Consider the following 21,875-nt stretch of genomic DNA (forward strand, 5'->3'; position numbering starts at 1 on the left):
CTGAAGGCGGGCGGGACCGGTGGGCGCCCGTGAGGCCTGGAGCAGACTCCCCTCACTAGTGGAGATCGGGTCGTCCTTGGATGCTGAAGAGTACGCCGATAGTGGGATACAGTGTGCTGGGCTGAGACGGTTGCGAGGACACGGCAGGGGCCTACGTGGTGCTAACCTTGGGACATTATGGGGCGCCCTGTCAGGTCGCAACCGAAGCTTACTTTTGATGTTGCCAAAAAAACTAAAGTGACTGATCCTCCTCCTGAAGAGTTTCTCGATGAAGCTGGCAGTTCTGGTGCGGGCGACAGTGTTGAGTCTGGCATCAAAGGTCTTTTGCTAAATATGGAGAAGAATTTACAGGGCAGTATTGCGTCCTTGGGGACCAAGTTAGATGCCCTCACGTACCGTATGGATAGGATGGCGGAGAGGATCGATAAACATGCCGAACACATTGACATGTCTGAACGCAGAATTGGCGAGGTGGAGGAGGCGCACACGGCTCTGGACTCGGAGCATAAGCAGCTGGGGAGGGTGCTTCAGGTGCTACAGGACAAGGCGGAAGACTTGGAGGCCCGTTCCCGAAGATATAATATACGAATTGCGGGCCTTCCGGAATCCGTAGCTACAGGCAACATGGAGCTTTTTGTAGAGTCTCTCCTGAAAAAACTGCTGGGAGACGATGCATTCTCTTTGATGTTTGTTGTGGAAAGGGCCCATCACTCTCTTGGCCCTATACCGAAGCCAGGGGCCCCTCCACAACCCATAGTGGCTAAGCTCCTTAACTACAGGGACAGGGACACAGCTCTGAAACTGGCCCGAGAGAAGCAACCGCTCCATTATGAAGGATCTGTTTTGTCCCTGTTTCCGGATTTCACCGCGCGGGTGCAGGAGGCGAGGAGGCAGTTTGTGCCCATGAAACGGCAACTACGAGACTGGGGGATCGACTACGCGATGCTGTACCCCGCGAAGCTGCGAGTCAACAGGCAAGGACGTTCTACCCTTTTCACCGATCCGAAAGCGCTGCAGAAAGCCATGAAGGACTGGAGGTGCAACGAGAAAGCGGGGCGCCGTAAACGAGTCGTGGAAGAGGAGGATGGCGATCCCATGGAGCAACAAGACTGAGACTGCCTGCGGAAATAAAGGAAGGTATTGGTGGTGGTGAGGATTGAGATTGTGGGATGGACAGTGCACAAGTGACCAGTGGAGCTGTCGCACCTTGCAGGCGCATCATGGTCCGAGACTTTGTACATGGGTAGTGTGGGATTGCGCTGCATTGAGTTTCAGGACCCAAGACTATGGATTGATGGGACCACTATGGTGTGCTACGGCGGCGGAGAGTCAGACCATGGGCCTCTCCCTGTGAGTATATGTGATGGAGGGCCACATTGCAGCTGGGTGGTTGATACAGCGACTACAGATGAGCTGCCACTTGCACTGGAAATTCATTATGCTCTTCTTGAGGGATTATAGAGGTTACATGGGGAACATAGACGTATTTTTGCTAGGGGCGCTGCTTGCCTACAGGGGGTTTGTTTACGGAGGGGCGGGAGGGAGGGGTGGCAACATGTACTGTATTGTTTTGATATTGACACAACATGTGCGAGCAACCTACGCCCCAGTGTGTACTCCACGTTTCTGTACGTACTTTCCTTGCTAGGGTACTTTGTTTGCAATTTGCATTGTGTTTTACACGGCGATTAACATGGGCGGAATTGGCGGGAGGGAGGGAGGGGGGATCGATTCTAGGACTGTTATGGGGAGGGTGGGGTGAATGGGATGGAAGGCGCGGCCAGGTTGGGGTTCGGCAAGCGTGGGAGGGGGAGGGAATGTCCTATGTTTTTCCTTGTTCATGGTTGTTGATGCTGATAGCGGGTTTTGTAGGGTTATTACTTGCATTGGAGACCATTGTTAGCGCGGCAATAAGGTGCACTGAGAATTGCTTCATCACACATAGAGACACACTAGCAGACCGATATGGACATCAACAATACTATGGCCCAAAACCTCTCGGTCGCTGATGGCGACTGTGTGCGCGACACTTCTCCCACCCAGAGACCCCATACACGAGACTATGATACCACAACTATAATGACGTGGAATGTACGGGGACTGAATGATCACAGAAAAATTAGGAAGGTCTTGCAGTATCTCACTCGGCATGGAGTGGACATTGCATTGCTGCAAGAGACGCACCTCGGCCGTGACAGTCCCACACTACGCTATAGGGGTCTTCACGGCAGAGTACATGCGGCGGGTTTTACGTCCAATGCTAGGGGAGTGCTCACTTTAGTAAACCCAAAGTCAGGCTTGACGTTTACACCCCAGGCAACAGATGCGGAAGGCAGGTACGTTATCACCAGCTGTACTGGGAAGGGTACTACTTTTACTGTCGTGAACACGTATGGTCCTCATTTTGACTGTCCCTCCTTTTACACTGCACTCACTAATAAAATCAGAGACCTTGGAGGGGAGCAGATCCTGTGGGGAGGGGATTTCAACCTTACACTACAACCAGACTTGGACAGATCGGACGGACCTTGCAGGCGCCCCTCGGCTTCTTCCCGACTGCTCGCTGTAGAAATGACTAGACTTGGTCTGCAGGACATCTGGAGGGATAGGCACCCGGAGGGTGGAGGATACACACATTATTCCTCGCAACACGACTTACATACTAGGATCGACTATTGGCTTATTTCCACACACCTCCTATTCAGAGTGCGTGCCTGCGTTACACTCCTGCGCACCTACTCGGATCACTGTATGTTTCGCGTGAAATCTGATGCCATTTGTTGTCTGGAGGTGCATGTTGCAGCATCTCTATGTGATTGTCACCATATTTGTGCATGTGATCTGACTGCATTGCGGACACGCCCCCCTCCCTTCTCCTGGCTTTTGCCACCATATGCCTTGCTTGACGATGCCTTTCGGGCGGACCTCGCAACGGATATAGAAGATTTTTTTAGCAGAAACGAGGGCACAGTAGACTCATTCCTTAGAGTGTGGGAGTCCTTCAAAGCATACATTCGAGGGGTTATAATTTCTAAGCATAACGGAGTCCTCAGATCCATCAGGGATCGCCTGAAGTTGCTGGAAGCTCGACTTAAAGACATAGAGGAGCGGTTGGTACGGACTACGAGTGCCGACCTGACACTAGAACTTGCACGGACCATTAGAGAATATAATGAGGATGCAGACTCGGAAGTAAAGTATCTGGGGAAGTACGCTATAGCCCGCTCCTATGGTGAAGGGGAACGCCCCGGTACAGTACTAGCCAATCTGGCCAAGCGGTGTAAACAACACCAGTCCCCTCCTATGATGCATTCGTCTGGGCAGGGAGACAAGCTGACGGATGAGCAGAAAGCTGCTCGATTTCGAGATTATTATGCCGCCCTATATTCATCCAGAGGGTCCCTCCCGGATAGTAGTACTCTTGACTATCTCATGTATATTAAACTACCATGGCTCACCAACGATCATCGAGCGTTCCTCGTCCGCCCGTTCGAGAGGGAAGAGATAGTCCTGGCATTGTCCTCCATGAGGGCCAGCAGTGCTCCGGGTAATGACGGTTTTCCGGCTTCGTTTTATAAAGCGTTCCCGGACTTATTGATTCCTAAATTACTGAAGCTGGTGGAACAGGTTGCGGAATGCGGGGAGATGCCTCCCACTATGCGGGAAGCTATCATTGTAACTTTACTGAAGCCGGGTAAACCACCGGAGGACTGTGCCTCATACCGGCCGTTATCTCTACTCAATGTTGAAGCCAAGATCTTCGCGAAAGTTATAGCTAATCGCATCAGCCCCTTGATTCCGCTCCTGGTTGCGCCCAAACAGGCTGGCTTTGTTCCTGGCCGCACCCTCACTTACAACCTGCGTACAGTGTTTGCAGCATTCCAACGTACTCGGCAGGACATACCGGCGGTAGCGGTTTTCCTCGACATGGAAAAGGCATTCAACTCCGTTGAATGGCCCTTCCTGCGAGCAGTGCTGCAGCATATGGGGGTGGGAGACCTCTTCCTCCAACTCGTGAACACACTTTATAATTCACCCACGGCTAGAGTTAGGTCCGGCGCGGTTACGACTGAACCATTCACTATTTGTCGTGGCACTCGACAGGGCTGCCCGCTTTCGCCCCTCCTATACGCTCTCGTAGCGGAACCGCTAGCTTGGCATTAAGAGAATACCATGGTCACTGGGGAATTCGATTCACAGAGTACAATTTAATTGTGTCCACATATGCAGATGACACCCTGCTTTATGTAAGGAACCCAGAGAAAAACCTCCCAAGAGTGCTTAGGGAGGTGGTACTGTTTAGTTCACACTCAGGCATTAAAGTTTATTGGAGTAAAACGGTCATGTTTCCGCTCACACCAGCCACGAGACGGGTGGACTCGGAGTACCCGATTCAGTGGACCACGGATGCGGTTTGGTATCTGGGAATAAAACTTCATACAGATTCAGAAGTGGTCCTGCGAGAGAACTATGGGGTGGCAGTATCCAAACTGGAGGATGATGTGGAAAAATGGAAGGTCCTCCCCCTCTCCTTAATGGGACGAATTTCATTGTTAAAAATGATAGTACTCCCCCGTTTTTTGTTCCTGTTCAGTAATATACCAATGGTGCTATCCCAGGCATTTTTTAAACAACTGCATGCGCTGGTGTTGCAGCCGGTGTGGGCTGGCAAACAACCCAGGGTGGCGTGGGACATAATGATACGGCCATATGAGAGCGGGGGACTACAAGCCCCTGATCTTTAACTGTACTACCGGGCGGCTCAGGGTGCCCATGCTTATGGGTGGGTGCATGGCCCTATGGACGCTCCTCACATCCGCATTCAAACAATAGTGACGGACCCGACACCATTGCCGGCTTTACTCGCCAAACCACGAGATCGCCGTACTGGCCTGCTGGACTCGATCAATGTGGTCATGCATGCCTGGTATCACCTTATGGATGCACAGGCCTGCTCGTTGTTGTATGCCCCGGAAGCCAGGATTGCCTGGTGTGCCTGGCTTGGCCCATGCAAAGACCGCGGAGTCTGATCAGCTCTCGAGAAACTCAATATCCATAAGATGGGAGATTTGTTCCTGGGTGGAGTGGTTAAGCAATGGAGCGAGGTGTGTGATGGAAATGGTCAGGAGGCCACGGCACTCACGCAATTTCAGTACCACAGAGTGCGGCTGGCTCTTAGAGACTTGCTGGGGGACGACATGGCTGAACCCCCGACCGTTACAGTATATAACGATATAGTGACGGCCAAATCGCCCACCAGACTTATTTCACGGATATATCATGGCACACTAGCTGAAAAGACGACACACTATGCTAAACCCCGATTAGCCTGGCAGGCTGACATAGAACAGGACCTCCCGGAAGACGTATGGAAATACTGTTGTGCTAACATTAAACGGGTGTCATTAAAGGGACGTCATCGTCTTTTACATTTTAAATTCCTAAACAGAGTTTATTACACTCCAGAGTGGCTGTGCCGGTATGGTTTACGTGAATCACCCAGATGTGAGCGTTGCTCGGCACAGACGGCCGATTTTTTACACCTTCCCTGGCTTTGCCTGAGAGTTGCAGCCTTCTGGAGGGCAGTCTTTGATAAACTAAATGAGGTCTGTGGTCTTACGCTGTCCCCCACCCCATTATTAGCGTTGCTAGGTTATTCTAGGGGAGTGCTTTCGGAGCACCGTAGATTGGTGGACATGGCGATGTTGGTTGCCAAGTGGTGTGTTGCTCTTGCGTGGATGAGGGGCCCAGCACCTACAGTTTCTGGGTGGTCACGTGATATGTTGTATTGTTGTACGCAATCGAACTTGTACAGTGAACTTATGCCCCCTCGCAGTCGACCAGAGAACTACTGGGCGCTGTATATGGAGAAGAGATCTGTTGACGGTAATGAAAGTGCGGAAGTTATGGGGCTGGATGCTAACACAGAGGCTACTGTGACACATTAACGTACATTTGGTTTGCGTGGACTGGGTGGGGAGGCTCTCCTGCTGTTGCAATTGTTGTTGACGGGGGGAAGGGCTGATGCGCACTTGAATAACGTGTTGATATGCCACACTTACAATTACGCGACTTGTTGTGTGTATGATGCAAAACTCTTTTTTCTACATTGTATGCCGATGAAGCTATCATTTGGTCTCTTGCTGTATGATTGACACTTTTGAATATGCCAATAAATAAATAATAAAAAAAAGTCTTACCCAGACAATGTATTTACATGGGCTGGGTATGGGCTTGATACAAATGTTGTATCAAGCCCATAATGTGTCCAATACCACTAATTGTTGGGTTTGTGGGTTTCTTTTCCTCAGTTACTTATAAGAGTGATAATTTGTTGTCCATGCCATTGTCATATATTGGTAGCCGTGATAGTTGGTTTGAATTGTTCATTATGGTGCACTATCATTTCCAACACCCTACCCAGTTTATGACATCTGCTGACTCTCGCACTGTGGTAGAGTATATACATTTCATCACGGATTTACTCCCATAGGACAAGCAGGAAATGGGACCTCTGGTACATTATCCCTAACATCCTGTATGAGAATATATGACAAAATGAAGACCGAAACATGACTTAGAATGAAAATGGCTAATTTCCAAAGGTTCAACATCTCTGAATATTTCCAATCTTTCTAATATCGTAATGTTACTCAGGACAACCTGATGCCGGTATCCGTGGTCAATACAACAGCTAGTTTCTGTGTCCAGGGGACAGGGAAGGTAAAAGTGGGGGAGAGTAGATACAATTTCACCTACAGACTGAGCCCGATTAATAGCCCACCCTTGATCCTACCCCAGAATGTCTATTTTGTCTGTGAATCCCAAGCTCATGTCTGGCGTCCGAGGAGATGGTCAGGCAGATGTTACCTCTCTTTTCTACTTCCCCCAGTGTATGTTGCTCCGCCCCATTATCATAAAGATCATCAGCCGCAGCGCAGAAGTGTATACTTGCCCCGAGCCAGAATGGTCATTGACACAAATGATATAGATCAGACACATACCACCGCACAACAGTTTGAGGATGCCATGAAGGGTATCCGACCCTTTTGGGGTCCCATGGCCAATAGCCTTAAAATTTCTCGGCTAACAAGGGTTGTTGAAGGGGTTATTAATACAACTGCTGGTATACTGACAAACATTGTACTGATTAAGAGTTGCTTGCGCACAACCAATAATGTTCCTGAAAGAAGTGTTTGAACAAAGGTATCTAGTGTTCTTTAAATAAAGTTTATTTTTCTTTTAGGTTGCTCCACGGGGTGACATTTCCGTCCAATTTAACTTCATGTAAAAGTATATTATGAGTGCTTCCAAGTATCTAGGTTGCAACCCCCTTTGGGGCACTCCTTTATGTGATCAATACATTTTTCAATAAATTTCAAAACAAAATTCTTGTTTCTTGTTCATGAATTTTTATTCATTCATTTGATTTCTTCATTCGAATTATTCGTTTTCTTTATTTCATTATTTCTTATCATCCACTGTATCACATGTTAAGTATCCACATGTTTATTTTAAAGCAATCTCCAATGCGTTCATTTCATAGACTGTACTCCCTGATGAAGAGCTGGTAAAGCTGGAAATGCATTGGAGATTGCTTTAAAATAAACATGTGGAGACTTAACATGTGATACAGTGGATGATAAGAAATAATGAAATAAAAAAAACGAATATTTTGAATGAAGAAATCAAATTAATTTGACAGTCTTGCAGAGCCGGAGCCTACCCAGCATGTTTGGGCGCCTCTGGGAACCGAGGCGGGGGCCCACCCCATATTGTGGTGGTCCGAGAGCGGAGTGGACCGAGGTGGGAGCCCACCCCACATTGTGGTGGTCCCAGAGCTGAGTGTCAGGGTCTGACTGAGGTGCCTGCCTAGATGTGGACTACGTTTCCCAGAATGCTTAGCGTGATGGAGGAGGGCCTCAGAAAGCATATCTTGTTGTGGACGCCATCTACTGGTGCTTGTGATTTGTCATTTTTTTGAGCCTTTGATGCGGACGCCCTGTCCCCGCGGAGTTCCAGGGAAGGAGTGGTTCGTTTGCTCTGTGGCTGCGGAGCAAGTTGTGGCTATTTGCGTGATGACAGTACCGGCTGGTACTGGCTGAGATTATCGCTGCAAGACGCGTGAGACGCTAGGATTGCCCCCTCCGCGTTCTTGCAATTCTTTTTGGTTCTGTTGTTGTGAGTAGCAGGAGACGCCTGGATTTCCCCCTCTCTGCTATTCACGGGACGTGGAGCCTTCTGCACGACAGACACCGGCTGGTGCTGTGGAAAATAGGTAGCGAGGGAGACGCGGGTTTGCACCCTCCGCGCTTGCCTATGTATATACAGTGTTCTCGGCTGAGAACACCGGCCAGGAGACGCAGGATTGCCCCCTCCTGTTGCTAAGACTTTGTTTTGTTTGTTTTTCCGCTACTCTAGTAGGAGAAGCCGGCTGGCTTTCTACGTTTGTTCATTATACTTCCTTTCCTGCCTCTATCAGCGGATGCTGTTGTACATTACATGAAGCGGCTGGGAGAGACTGTTATCTATCCAGACGCCTCTTGAGAACCCCATTATCAGTTATGTTTCCACAGGCAACTGGTGAGTGTATGTGGGTTGCAACTGGTGGGGAAGTTGATGTGTGAGTCTCTGGCAGTGAATAGACAGGCTATAACGTTCAGTTCTTTCCTTCAGCCTGAGGAAGACACCATCAGCGGGAAGGGTCTAATTCCTGAGAAGTTATCAGGTGAGGTTTCACAACAGTAATTGTGATATAGATAAGGGATTAGAGTGCCACGGACTAACGTATCCCTCCTTGTCGTTACAGGTCCTTATCCCCGCTGTTCCCTTTCCCTTCCCTGTTTTCCCTCGCCCGACTGCTCTTACACTCTGGAAATTCTCAGTCAGAGTGTGGAGACGTCAGGAGGTGGACCCCATTTGAGCATCTTTCCGACCCTGAGGAATAGCAGCCGTGACACTGAGTGGCTCGAAACGGGAGCTCACCCCGCATTTTTGCATTTGCAGGCGGGAGACTTCCACGCATGTTTTGACCAGAGAAGAAAGGTATGGCCGGCCAGGAATCCAGACAGGCCGCCTGTTTGTGAGCAGGCCACCTGCAAGGTCTGCGGACCAATCAGGGCAAACAAAGTGCCGGACGTCAGGTGGGGCTCGCCTGACTGGGGGTGGAGCATCCCCCATCCTGGAGAAAGAAGCCCAGAGCCCTGTGGGTGCCGACGGAGAGAAAGACCGGTGTCCCGGGGCTGAGCGGTTCCTCGTGGGTGCAGCCAGTGGCCCGTGAAGAAAGCGGAGCGTCACGCCTGTCCTGCAATGAACGACAGCCCCAGTGGGGAGACCGGAGGAGTCACAGGAGAGCCCGGGTGAGTGGGGGCCATAGGGCGCTGTTGGTGCCACAACTCATTTCTCAGCTGCACTGCGCGGGCAGCTGCACCGAGGGGCAAATTGTTTGTAGAGTCCCAGTGGGGGACTCAGGATGCACAATGGTGCCAGGCCTAATTCGCTCTCCCTCCAGCCATTTTTTAATACACCTTCTAGGACATCACTGCCACTTACACTCATGCACCCATTTCTAACTGCTGCTATACAGAAATTGCATGGACTCTCATCTGGCATACACCAAGAAACAGGTACTTGGACTCTATCAGGGTAGTTCTGGAATATACTCACATCCTGGGGTTGGAAGAGCCTTACTTTTCTAGCTGTGATTGCTGGCATTTTCTTCACATGTTGCCTTAGTATACACTGTCTCCCGACCTGCTGCACCTATTGTATGAATGTTCTCACCCCTTAAACCGAAAATACCAATTCATGATACTAGTGCTGCGATCGATGAAAGAATTTTTGGTTCTACATCATCCCTTGCAGCTTCTATTCCTGGTACTGAATATATGGAGTGGTCCAAGTGTTGACATCCTTTTGCTTCTCAGAATATTACATCTTTTCCATCCACAATCTAAAATGAGTTAGCGAATGCTAAAAGGAGGGTGTGATGAAATGAATATGTTTTTGCTATTTCGTTTGTACATTGTTCTTAAGTTAAGTTAGCATTCGCAGCACCATTTTATGTTTAGCCACCATTTTTAATGATGTCGTCAACTGCGTATTCCCTCCTCTAGAATCCGGCTGTGGAAAGTTCAATTTCTCCAAGGTTAGGCCTTGCTCTGCTAATGAATACACTTTTTAACACATACCTTTCCCTTAGATAGACACCTTCTCCCACTAGTCTAGCGGTAGGCACGGACAGAACGACCTTGGCTTAGAGATAATGTGTACATGGCCTCAGAGTCGAAACTCATCCTACTGGACTTCTTTGTTTCAGCTGCACTTGCAAGTAAAATTCCATCATGGGTGGGACTTCCTTGGTTCAGAAATGTACATAATGTATCTCTATGTTTGCTGAAGCAACTCCCTCTGCAGCAATCCTAGGAGGCTAGTCAGACTGCATTCTGCTCGAGTGTACCTGAATAAATATACTTGGTTTGTATTCTCTACTGTCTGACGACTCTTCATTTGTATGGAAGGCTGAGAGGTGGTTGCGAGTGACCCGGGTGGCCCTAATCGGGTCATTTCTTTCAATGTGTGATTCTGGGAGCACTGAATGTACACATGGAACGCTCCAGGGAACTACAGGTATGTGGCTACTTGTGGCATCAGCTGCCTGTCTGGCATGTGACTATGGAGGCATGGCGTGTACACATGGAGAGTTTCAGGGAAGGATAAGTTACTTACCTGTAATTCTAGTTCTCTTCCAGGGGTATATTCATCAAAGTCATGAGCAGTGAATTATCCCCGCCCATGTGCGGGACCCCGGAGCTTATAGCCATATATATGTATATACATATAAAAATATACATATATGTACATACATATACAGGTGTATGTCTCGAAACTAAAGTTTATACATACACTCAAATATGTATGAAGACCAACATATATGTAACTATGCGGCCCCATAAAAGTCCAAACTAAAAAAGGGACAAACAGCCAGAAAACAACTGAGCAATACTTGTATAGTAATAAATTACTTACGACAACTTGTAATAGAGACCATACACCTAAATGGCTTCATACAAGAATCTTTTATTTTCCAGAACAAGGAAGAAAACACAAGTAATTGTAGGCAGTTTGGCCCATAGGCTGCATAGGAATTACTGTCCTGAGACAGAAAAGACAACTGGCACCTCTCCTTTAACATTTACAAGAATCTAGGCACTTTGCCTTTAAGAACCTCAGAGAGTCCTATGCTCCAGCATGCACCACAGGTGGCAGTTAGGTCAGTTCTTTTTGTAAAGGCGTAGGAAAACCGTTTAAAACTTGTACTAATATTGCTAGACAGGGAAGGTGGGTGAGGTGCTTATGACTTTGATGAGTATACCCCTGGAAGAGAACTAGGATTACAGGTAAGCAACTTATCCTTCTCTTCCAGGGGATACTCATCAATAGTTATAAGCAGTGAATAGAATAGCAAGCCCATACCCCACACTTCACGGACCAGCAATGTAGCACCTGTAATAAAAGCAATCTTGAAACAGTAGGTACCAACAATCAACCAGATTTCTCAGAGATGCTTGACCGACTTGAGCATCTGCCTGAGCATCTGAATCTAAGCAGTAATGGTGAGAAAAAGTATGAACAGACCGTCATGTAGCTGCCTTGCAAATTTCTGCTATGGGAATGTTCCTGAGGAGAGCCGAAGTTGAGGCTTTTCCTCTGGCTGAATGCGCTTTAGGCCTTCCTTGAAGAGCTTTATGTGCTAACTGATAGGCCAAAGAAATACAGGAGACTATCCATCTTGAGATGGACCGCTTAGAAGCTGCTAATCCAATATTGATGGGATCATAATTGACAAACAACCGGTCCGTCCTTCTAACATCTTTAGTTTTATCCAAATAAAACTTCAACACCCTCTTAAGGTCTAAGGAATGTAAGGTCCTTTCAGGGGGAGTAGAAGGATTGGGAAAGAAAGTGGGTAAAGAGATTCCCTGATTGATGTGGAACTCTGAGACCACCTTTGGCAGAAAACTAGGATGAGTTCTAAGAACCACCCTATTTGCATGAAATACGGTGTAGGGTTCCTTACAGCACAGAGCTTGCTATTCGCTTACTCTACGAGCAGACGTAATTGTGACCAAGAAGGCCACTTTCCTAGATAAGGTCTGCAAAGAAGATTTGTGTATTGGTTCAAAAGGTGCAGTTTGGTTCAGTTTGAGCTCCCACAGAGGAGAAGGAGCTCGCACTGGTGGATACACCTTTTTTAATCCTTCCAAAAAATCCTTCATCACTGGCATCTTAAAGAAAGAACCCTGTGTAGAGGATTTTCTATACGCTGTGATGGCTGCTAATTGTACCGTGATGGAGAAAAATTGCAGTGCCGACTTAGCCAGATATAACAGATACGGTAGAATGACCTGTTCCTGCCCTGTAACTGGGTCATGACCGTTATTCAAACACCAGATGTAGAAACGCTTCCATTTGAAAGCGTAGGAAGCTCTAGTAGAAGGTCTCTTAGCTTCCTTGAGGATGTTCATACAGTCATCTGGTAAGTCTTAGTGCCCATATTGCAAAACTTCAGAAGCCATGCCGTCAGCCGGAGCGAAGGAAGGCTGGGATGGAACACCCTCCCTTGGCTCTTGGACAGCAGATCCGGACGGCAAGGCAACCTCTGGGGTGGAACTTCGGAGAGTTGAAGAAGGTCTGAGTACCACCACTGGCGCGGCCACTCCGGAGCTATCAGTATCATCCTGGAGTTGGTCTTGTAAAACTTGGTGATCACCACTGGAATAAGAGGCAGTGGGGGAAAGGCGTAGAGCAAGTTCTGGGACCAGCTTATCAGCAGTGCATTCCCACTTGAACCTGGTTGGGGAAACCTGGATGCCTAGACGGGGCATTTGGTGTTTGTTTCGTCTGCGAACAAGTCTATGTCTGGAAAGCCCCAACGTTGAAAAATGCCTTGAGCCACGTCGTTGTTGAGCACCCAGTCATGCGCTTCTTCGAACTCTCTGCTGAGGAAGTCCACCTGGACATTTAGGACACCCAGCACGTGGACTGCCTTGATGGTTAGACGCCTTGCCAATAACCACTTCCAAATTGCTTGCGCCTCCTGGGACAGAATTCTGGACCGGGTGCCTCCCTGCTTGTTCAGGTAAAACATTGTTGTTGTATTGTCTGTCTGAACCAAGAGGGAATTTGATCTCAGAGACAGGAAGATGGATTTGAGAGCTAGCTGGACTGCCCTCAGTTCCAGGAAGTTGATATGGTAACCCTTTTTTGTGTCCGACCACTGACCTTGCACCTGGAGGTGATCCATATGGGCACCCCAGCCATGCAGTGAGGTATCTGTCATGATAGTTTGTGTTGGAGTCTCTTGATGAAAGGGAACACCCTGCAGAAAATTTGATCTCTTTGTCCACCACCTGATGGAGTCCTTGGCTGACTGGGGAAGGACAATCCGATCCTCCCACTCCCCTAAAGCCTGTGCCCACTGGTCCTCCAGAGCCTGCTGAAGAGGACGCATGTGCAATCGGGCATTGGGGACAATGAAGATGCACGAGGCCATGGACCCCAGGAGAGAGGATACTTGACTGACCGAAGGGTGGAGAGCCTGTAGAAGCTCCTGAGACTTCTTCCTGATAGATGCGAATCTCTCCTCCGAAGGACACGCGTTTCCTTCCACGGTGTCCAGCGACGATCGTAGGTAGTGAATGTTCTGAGTGGAGTTGAGAATCGATTTTTTGAAATTGACTCGTAGACCCAGTTTGTTCAGAACGTGGAGACTGTAAGACAGATGCGACTGAAGCAGAGATGGAGTGGAACTCTTCAGAAGCCAGTCGTCGAGGTATGGGTAAATGAAAATTCCTCGATTGCGTAGAAAGGCCGCCACTTTGAAAAGGTTCTTGGGGCTAACTTGAATCCGAATGGCAGAACTCGAAACTGATAATGACGCCGAGCCACTTGGAAACAGAGAAACATCTGATGCTTCCTGGACACTGGAATGTGGAAATAAGCGTCCTGCAAATCTATGGAGCACATCCAGTCTCCTTGATGTAAATTAGGGAAGATCTGGTGTAGAGCCAGCATCCAAAACTTTTCTTTTCGTATGTATCTGTTTAAGATGCGAAGATCCAGAATAGGCCTGTACTCCACAGAAGGACCTTTTTTCTCAACCAGGAAATATCGAGAGTATATCCCCTGGCGTCTCTGATGAACTGGGATATGTTCTATGGCTTCTTTTAACATAAGACTGTGTGTGTACCTCCTCTTGTAGGATGGGATGACACAAACTGAGTTCCCTCGTGGGAATCGAAGGAGGTGGGGTCTTGAAACGTAGTAGATATCCATTTTCGACAATATTTAACACCCATTTGTCGTTTGTTATATTGTTCCACTCCTCCAGAAAACCAGCGATACTTCCTCCTACCGGAGTGGACAACACATTTAGAGGAAGTATCTCCTCATTGTTTCGCTGGTTGTTTTGAGGCAGAGGCCTGTTGTCTATTGTTTCCTCTTCCCCTCCCTAGCCGTCTTTGTTGGAAATGAGACCTTTGCTGTTGTTGTTGACCCTGCGACGACCACTGGCTCGATTGACCTTTTTGTTGGAACTGACGTTTCTCATTGGAGCGAAAACGCTTACGAAAGTCTTTCTTTTTCTCCAAACCTACCGCTTTTACTGTGTCCAGTTCCGCTTTCATTTTAGTCATCTCTTCGTCTGCATGAGGACCGAAGAGGGAAGATCCATTGAACGGTAAGTTAGTAATTTTTCGTTGCACTTCAGGTTTAAGGCCAGCTAATCGCAGCCATGCAGAACGCCTTGAAACGATCCCGTGAGCGTATCCGTGAGCAGCTAAATCAGCCGCATCTGCTGAGGCGCTAATAACTTGATTAGCGACAAGACCTCCTTCTTGTAGAATTTCTCAAAAATCTTTTTGATCTTCTTTAGGAAGCTTATCTACAAAACAACCCAGAGCATCCCACAAGGACCTGTCGTATCTTCCCAATAGAGCAGAGGCACTGGAAACCTTCATGAAAGAGGCCGATGTGTTGCACATCTTCCTGCCCATGGAATCCATTACTTTGCTGTCTCTATCTGGAGGAGCTGAGGAGGAAGACATAGATGACTGAGTCTTCCGAGCCGCTGCCACAATGATAGAATCTGGAGGCGGATCAGAGCGAAGAAATAATGGATCCTGATCAGGGGCCTTATATTTCTTAGCTATTCATGATGGCACAGAACCCACTGTTGAAGGAGTTAGAAAAGTCTGAGTGGCAAAATGCCAGGAACGAGTGGGAGCAACGGTCTGGCTGAGGAACGGTGAACAAAGAGGTACAAAAGGGGGTGGTGATGGACGGAGCATCTGAACCAATCAACGACTCACACCCAGTCAAAAGAAATGAGTTTAATCCATCACCGTTCTTTAGCCCACTCTGCCACCCCAGTTTAGACATGGCCATATGCAAATCAGTCTGACCCTGAGCCTCATGGGAACAGTCCAGCCCGAACTGCCAAGCCATGCCTTCCCTGGACCGGAAACAAGCTTCCTAGGACCGGATGGATTAAACCCAGATCTGTGACTGGGGGTGAATGTTTTGCCATTGTGCATCATTCCGTCCATCATCTTGTGTGTTTTGAGGAAGCCATCGTTATATTTAACTTGCTCGCTCCTCGACATAACACCTCATTGAAGGTAGTGAGATCGTCCACCAGTGAAACTTGAGATGGAGGTGTAGAGGTACAAGTAGGAGAGTAATCTCTCATAGAGGTCTTAGTAGAAGAAGTAGACCAGGTGCGAGGTCTTCGTGGCCTCCTCCTAGGTGAAGAATGCACTTTTCTCCTGATAAAGCGGCAATATTTTTATCGCAACATTCTCAAGCTGTCGCTAACAGCCGTTAGTGACAGATTTTAGGCGAAAACTACCATTTCAAATATCTCAACTTTTGTCAGCGATAATTATCGCTAATGACATGCAAGTAGGCGTTCCCTTGCAAAATCTGATGTTAACCCAACATCCCCCTATTCACATGGGGATTCCTTAATTTCAGAGGACCAAAAAAAGTGGCTCTAACTGTAACTAGAGGCAGTTTTTTAAGACCAGAAAATACCTGGTCTTAAAATGTAGATAACCATTGTGGCCTCATATTAGCATATTTTGTTGCTGGACCGTACTACATGCAATGTTGCTGCGCTGCCCTGCTACAAATGTACAGGGCAAAACTGAGCACCATCAATAAGATGGTGCGCATTCCTGTGCCCCACACATGAAAAGAGTTGCAGCGCAGCAACAAGATAGTGTTGCAACACTTTTCACTACGTCCTTCTTGCGACAGCATGGATGCTCTGAACTCACTGGACAGCGCTCCATGACGCAAGTAATGACAGATACGTCAGAAATACTGACTTTTCTGTCTGCCCTAAAGTCACACATTGCTGCAGTTATGTCACAAACATGACGCAACTCCAGCAATGCATGGGGCCAGCCTATCCCTGTAGCACTGCCTTACCCTCATGCCTACCATTAGGCAGGCGGAATGTACTGACGCAGTGCTGTTCATGAGGGGTGCCCGAATGTCGGCGCTGTTGGAGATCCATCACTGGTGGGTGTGCACTGCAGTGTCATCGTTTGGAAGTAGTGGCGGAGTGTTGGTGCTGAGAGAGTTGACGAGACGTCCAACAGTGTCCTTGATCCAGCTGTGAGGGTTTGCAATGATGGTGTTGGGTCCAATGGGCAAGGTGAAGACGTGATGTATCCAATGATGGTTGCTCCAGGAGAGTCCGGCGTTGTTGCTGAAGTTAAAGCTCCCGCTTGCGGCAGTGACGTGCTCGATCGTGTGTCCTGCTATGTGGCCTGTTGATGTGAGTTGGTGCTTGCGTATGATGTTGGTAACCTTCCCAGAAGGCGGTGGTGTCCTGGTCACTGGGGTTGTCCAGGTGGAACTTGCGATCATTTCTGCTTCCGGACCCGCGGGGGGTGCACGTCACTTGGTGTATTTAGGATACGTGCCGAAACTCTAAACAGGATTCTATGTACTAGGGAGCACCGATATCCTGGTCCTGATCGACATGTCTAAAGGATACCACACGTCCCTCCAGATGTTGCCAGGGACGATACACCTGGACTCTAGCTTTTAAATATACTATTGAACAAAGCGAATACTCGGATAGCGTTGGTGGCTAGATTAAGACCGTCTTTATCTGCTCTGCTTGATACTAGTGACAGAGTTGTGGATATTTATGTTTGCCAACTTTACTCCTGCTACAGCTGCATCTTTATGAGTCCCACTGTGTTATGTAGCACCGCTAATCCTTGAGGAGTACCGAGCAATATTGTGCTCATAGATATGCTCAGCCCCGATTGAGACTATGATGTACTTGATAAATTGGTCTTATATTACAATTTGGATCTTAAAAGACCGTGCCGATTAATGGATTCATGATGCGCGCCCTGATAAAGGAATTCTCTAATGATTTTTTTCCGAAACGCGCGTCAGCGCTTTTCTTCACATGTATGATGAAATGATGCTCTGTTTGAGTTTGAGTGCATGCATTGTGTGGTAGTGAGTTAGTGGTTGATTGATGGAATGACTGAATTGTGCGTCATTTTTTATTGCTTAATATGGTTCTGGGCTGATGTTCTTCTCCTATTGTACTATTTAACCTAATGAAATTTTATATGTAATAAGATGATCAAAATGAATTTTTCTGTGCTTGTCATAATATGAGTATTATTTAAAAAGACTTTAAAAATAAATTCTGAAAAGTAAAACAGCTGTTCTGTGGGTGATTTTGGTTGGCTTTATACTTGGAACTTTTGTGTCCTTTTTTATATATTGGGGATGCCCCTTTTCATGTTGTTGAATATTTAATTGCCAAGAAAGACCCCTTACACTGACGGTGACTATCTCTGTACTCACTATCACACATCAGCCACACACTCAAACCCCTTACCGATACCGAGTCCTGCCGGCGTATTGAAGCTCTATCCTCGGATCTTCAAAGGATGCAGGCCACTGATATTCGCACACCGCCCTCTGTGAGGCGCGTAACTACGCCGCTCAGCTCTTCCCAGGTTAACAAGGCGGCCATGATGGAACTGTGAGCTTTGCCACATTTCCAAAACGAAAGTCATGGATATCGAGGGAATTGGACCTTTAAAACATGCCACCGTGTTTATTTCATCTCTCCTAGACATACACATTCAATACTGCTACCTCCCATTGATCAACCATACTGCCTTTTTTCAACAACCCAACTTTATTCATTTCAATCAAACGCTAAAGTTCAACAATTCACAAGCTAATAATAGGGGACAAAATGTGTGTAAGGGAGATCTAGCGAGCCGCCCTGGCAGACCATAAGGGGTAAGGGGGACAAAATTGCAACGGGCCCTAACAGCATCATTCAATCTAGCCCACCCATTGTGATGACCTCATACAAGGGCAGAAGAGTTCCCATATTTTCAATGTCTACCTATTTTATTCCATTTGATAGAATCATTCAAACTTAATCGATCTGCTAGTTACGGAAAAAATCAATTTAGCCTCTTTTCTTGCCAGGATAGTGTCAACATTGTGTGTTTCCCCCACAACCCTCTCAAGTACCGTCCACTTCAGGGCCCTGAAGTCGTGTTGCTTCTCTTGAAAGTATTGAACCAAGCGATTTGTCAATTTCCCTGCTTTAACGGTGCTTAGATGTTCTTGTACACGCACTTACACCTTGCGAGTAGTGAGTCTGATGTAATGTAACCCACAGGTGCATGTAAGCCTGTAAATAACATTTGTGGTATTACAGTTGCTAAATGTATTCAAATACAACACTTTACCATTCATCAAGGGCACTCTTGGTGACTTGTGTGAGATCACAAACTGAACAACCGCCACATGGGTGATGGCCAGACGGTAAATTAGATGCCTGTTGCATCAAACTGGGCTGAGTGTGAACCAATTTATCTTTTAAATTGGAGGCTCTTCTAAACGCAAACCGGGGCGGCAGCATCTTCTTGACGCCTGTGTCCAGTAGGGACCAATGTTTCCTTATTATCTGTCTCACTTTTGTAGACAGTGGGTCAAATGTGGAGACAACAGGCAAGCACTCATCCTTCTGTTTCACATTTCTCTCCAGCAGGGTATCACTTGGAGTGTTCAAAGCGCGTTTATGGGCTCTCTTGATCACCTTGGCAGGGTAGTCCGTATCTCTAAGTTTGGTCACAAGTTCTTCAGATTTCTCCATAAACCTATCTGTGGATGAACAATTCCGACAATATCTCAGAAACTGTCCCACAGGGAGGTTATCCCGCAGTGCTCTGGGATGAAAGGAACGATAATGTAGCAAGGCTTTCCTATCCGTGGGATTCAGATGGACATTGGTGGATAACCTGTTGTCCATGGCTGTTACATCCACATAGAGGTAGACCGCAGAGGTGTGACTAAAAGACCCCGTGAATCGCAAGCAGCTGTCTGCCTGGTTTAGCCAGGTCAGGAACGTCAATAACAGGTCCTCTGATCCAGTCCAGATACAGAGTACATCATCAATGTACCTCCTCCAAATAGAAATATTCTCTTTGAAGGGGTTCGAGGCATGATGGATCACATTATCCTCAAACTGGCCCACATAAATACAGGCCAGACTAGGCGCAAATGTCGCCCCCATTGACGTCCCTGACACTTGGAGGTGTAGCTGGTTCCTGTATTAAAAAAAAATCCTTGTTAGAGCCAGTTCAATGCACTGCAGAACAAAGGACTGAGGGGTGTCATAGAACCACTCCAGCGCCCCAAGAGCACGCACCAGCTGCCACGTGTTATTAGTCTATGCGGGATGTGTTAGTCAAGATTTGCTTGAGGGCTGGTAGCGTAGGTGGAGGGGGATTCAGCTTGTTCATTGTGTCCCAAAATGAACTTGAGTTGACTTGTTTTGCACTATACATTTGTTTAGCCCAAAATGTTTCATCTTTGTATTTCTTTTCGGCCCATAATTTCTTTTTTTTGTATTTTTTCCGTAATAGCCTGACTTTTTCCAATGCTGAATCATCTGGAGTTGTTGGTTTTCACTTCCTGACAGCTTTCCCTAGATCTTGATTTAAGGACCAAAGAGGGCTAGAAATTGTGTCACATGTTTTTCTTGTGGTTTGGCATTTAACAGTTGGCATCGGACGTATTAGATTTGAAGTGAATGTTATCCAGGCATCTATTGTAATTTTTTGTTCAGAACAATTAGCTATCATTTGTTCCTTTACTGTGTCCTGTAAGTCTTGTATAGATTCATTAGTCCATTTAAGTCACCTTAAGTTAATTTTATTTATTTATTTATTTATTTATTATAGTGTTTTGTATAGCGCGAACAAGACCCTTGGGTATCAGAGCGCTTAACATAGAGAGTGAATTGGAAATTATTAATATATATACAAGCAATTCTACAAAAACAAGCAGAGATGAGGTAGCTGATATACGTTACTCACGCATGTGCAATTTGCATTAGGAGGTAGGGTTAGACTTAACTTATATCATAAGCCCTATAAACACACCTAAGTGATTGGAGATTAAATATAACTACAAACAGTTCTATAAAAACAAGCATAGATGAGGTAGATGATATACGTTACTCATGCATGTGCACTTGGCATTTGGAGGTAAGGAAAGACTTAACTTATATCAAAATCCCTATAAAACACACATAAATGAGGTAGAGGATTAAGTAGTTTGGATGTGAGATACAGTTAAATGTTCATGATGACATGGGGTAAGGCTACAGCATAGTCTTAAATGAGGCGTCCATCTGGTGTCCTCAAATTATCCTTCCTACTATTTATGTCGAGTCTTCCCCTTCTGATGACATGAGTGTTCAGTGTAGGACAGCAATGGACCATAATAGGCATCAATAGGCTTCCCTATGTAAGGAATCTACTCATCAAAAGGCTCTTCACTTCCCGCTTAAATTTTACGATATTATCAATCTTCCTGATGTTAGGGGGGAGTGAGTTCTAGAATCTGGGGGCCGCTCCTGTGAACGCTCTGTCGTAAGTCCTTTTCTTTCGGAAGCGGGCTGGCCGCAGCAGCACCTCTTTGGCGCTCCTAGCTGGTCTGTTACCTCCAGATAGCTCAATTTTCTTGGCTAGGTATCTTGGAGTATTGCAATGGATCGCTTTATGGGTGATACATAATATCTTCATTTGGATTCTGGCTTCATAAGGTAGCCAGTTTAATGCTTTCAAGTGTAGGGATATATGATCAAATTTCCTTGATCCAGTGATGAGTCTTGCCGCTGCATTGAGGCATGCTTTTAGAGGGGCTGTGTGCGTTTTTGGTAGGCCAGCTAAAGTGGTGCAGCCATATTCAATCCTAGAAATGACTAGAGATTGTATTGCTAGTTTAAGATCCGCTTCCGAGATGAAAGGTTTCAATTTTCTTAAGTAGCTCAGGTGGAAGCGGGCACTTTTCGCCATTGAATTAATGTGGGCTTTCATGTCCAGGTTCTCGTCTAAGGTGATTCCTATCGATTTAGCTGAGTTGACTAGGTTTGGGGTGCAGTTTAGTGCAGTCACCAGTTTTGTCCATTCCTTTATATCCGTATTGCTCATTGGCGGTGAAATTAGTAGGAACTCTGTTTTGTGTGCATTTAGCTTCAGATGATTGGTGATTAACCATTGCAATGCCATTTTTAATGTCTCATTCATTATTTCAATGTCATCAAGGGAGGCGATCTTTATGTAAATTTGCGTGTCGTCTGCATACATGTGGTAGGATATCTGTGATTTTCGGAGAATTTCTGTGAGAGGTTCAACATACAAGTTAAACAGATCTGGGGACGTTGATCCTTGGGGGACTCCTATTGAGAAAGGGCATGGAGGTGAAATCGATTGGTTGACCAGGAATCGTTGTGTTCTGTTCTG

Source organism: Lissotriton helveticus, chromosome 5_1 (genome assembly GCF_964261635.1).
Source record: "Lissotriton helveticus chromosome 5_1, aLisHel1.1, whole genome shotgun sequence".
In the NCBI taxonomy this organism is placed as follows: Eukaryota; Metazoa; Chordata; class Amphibia; order Caudata; family Salamandridae; genus Lissotriton; species Lissotriton helveticus.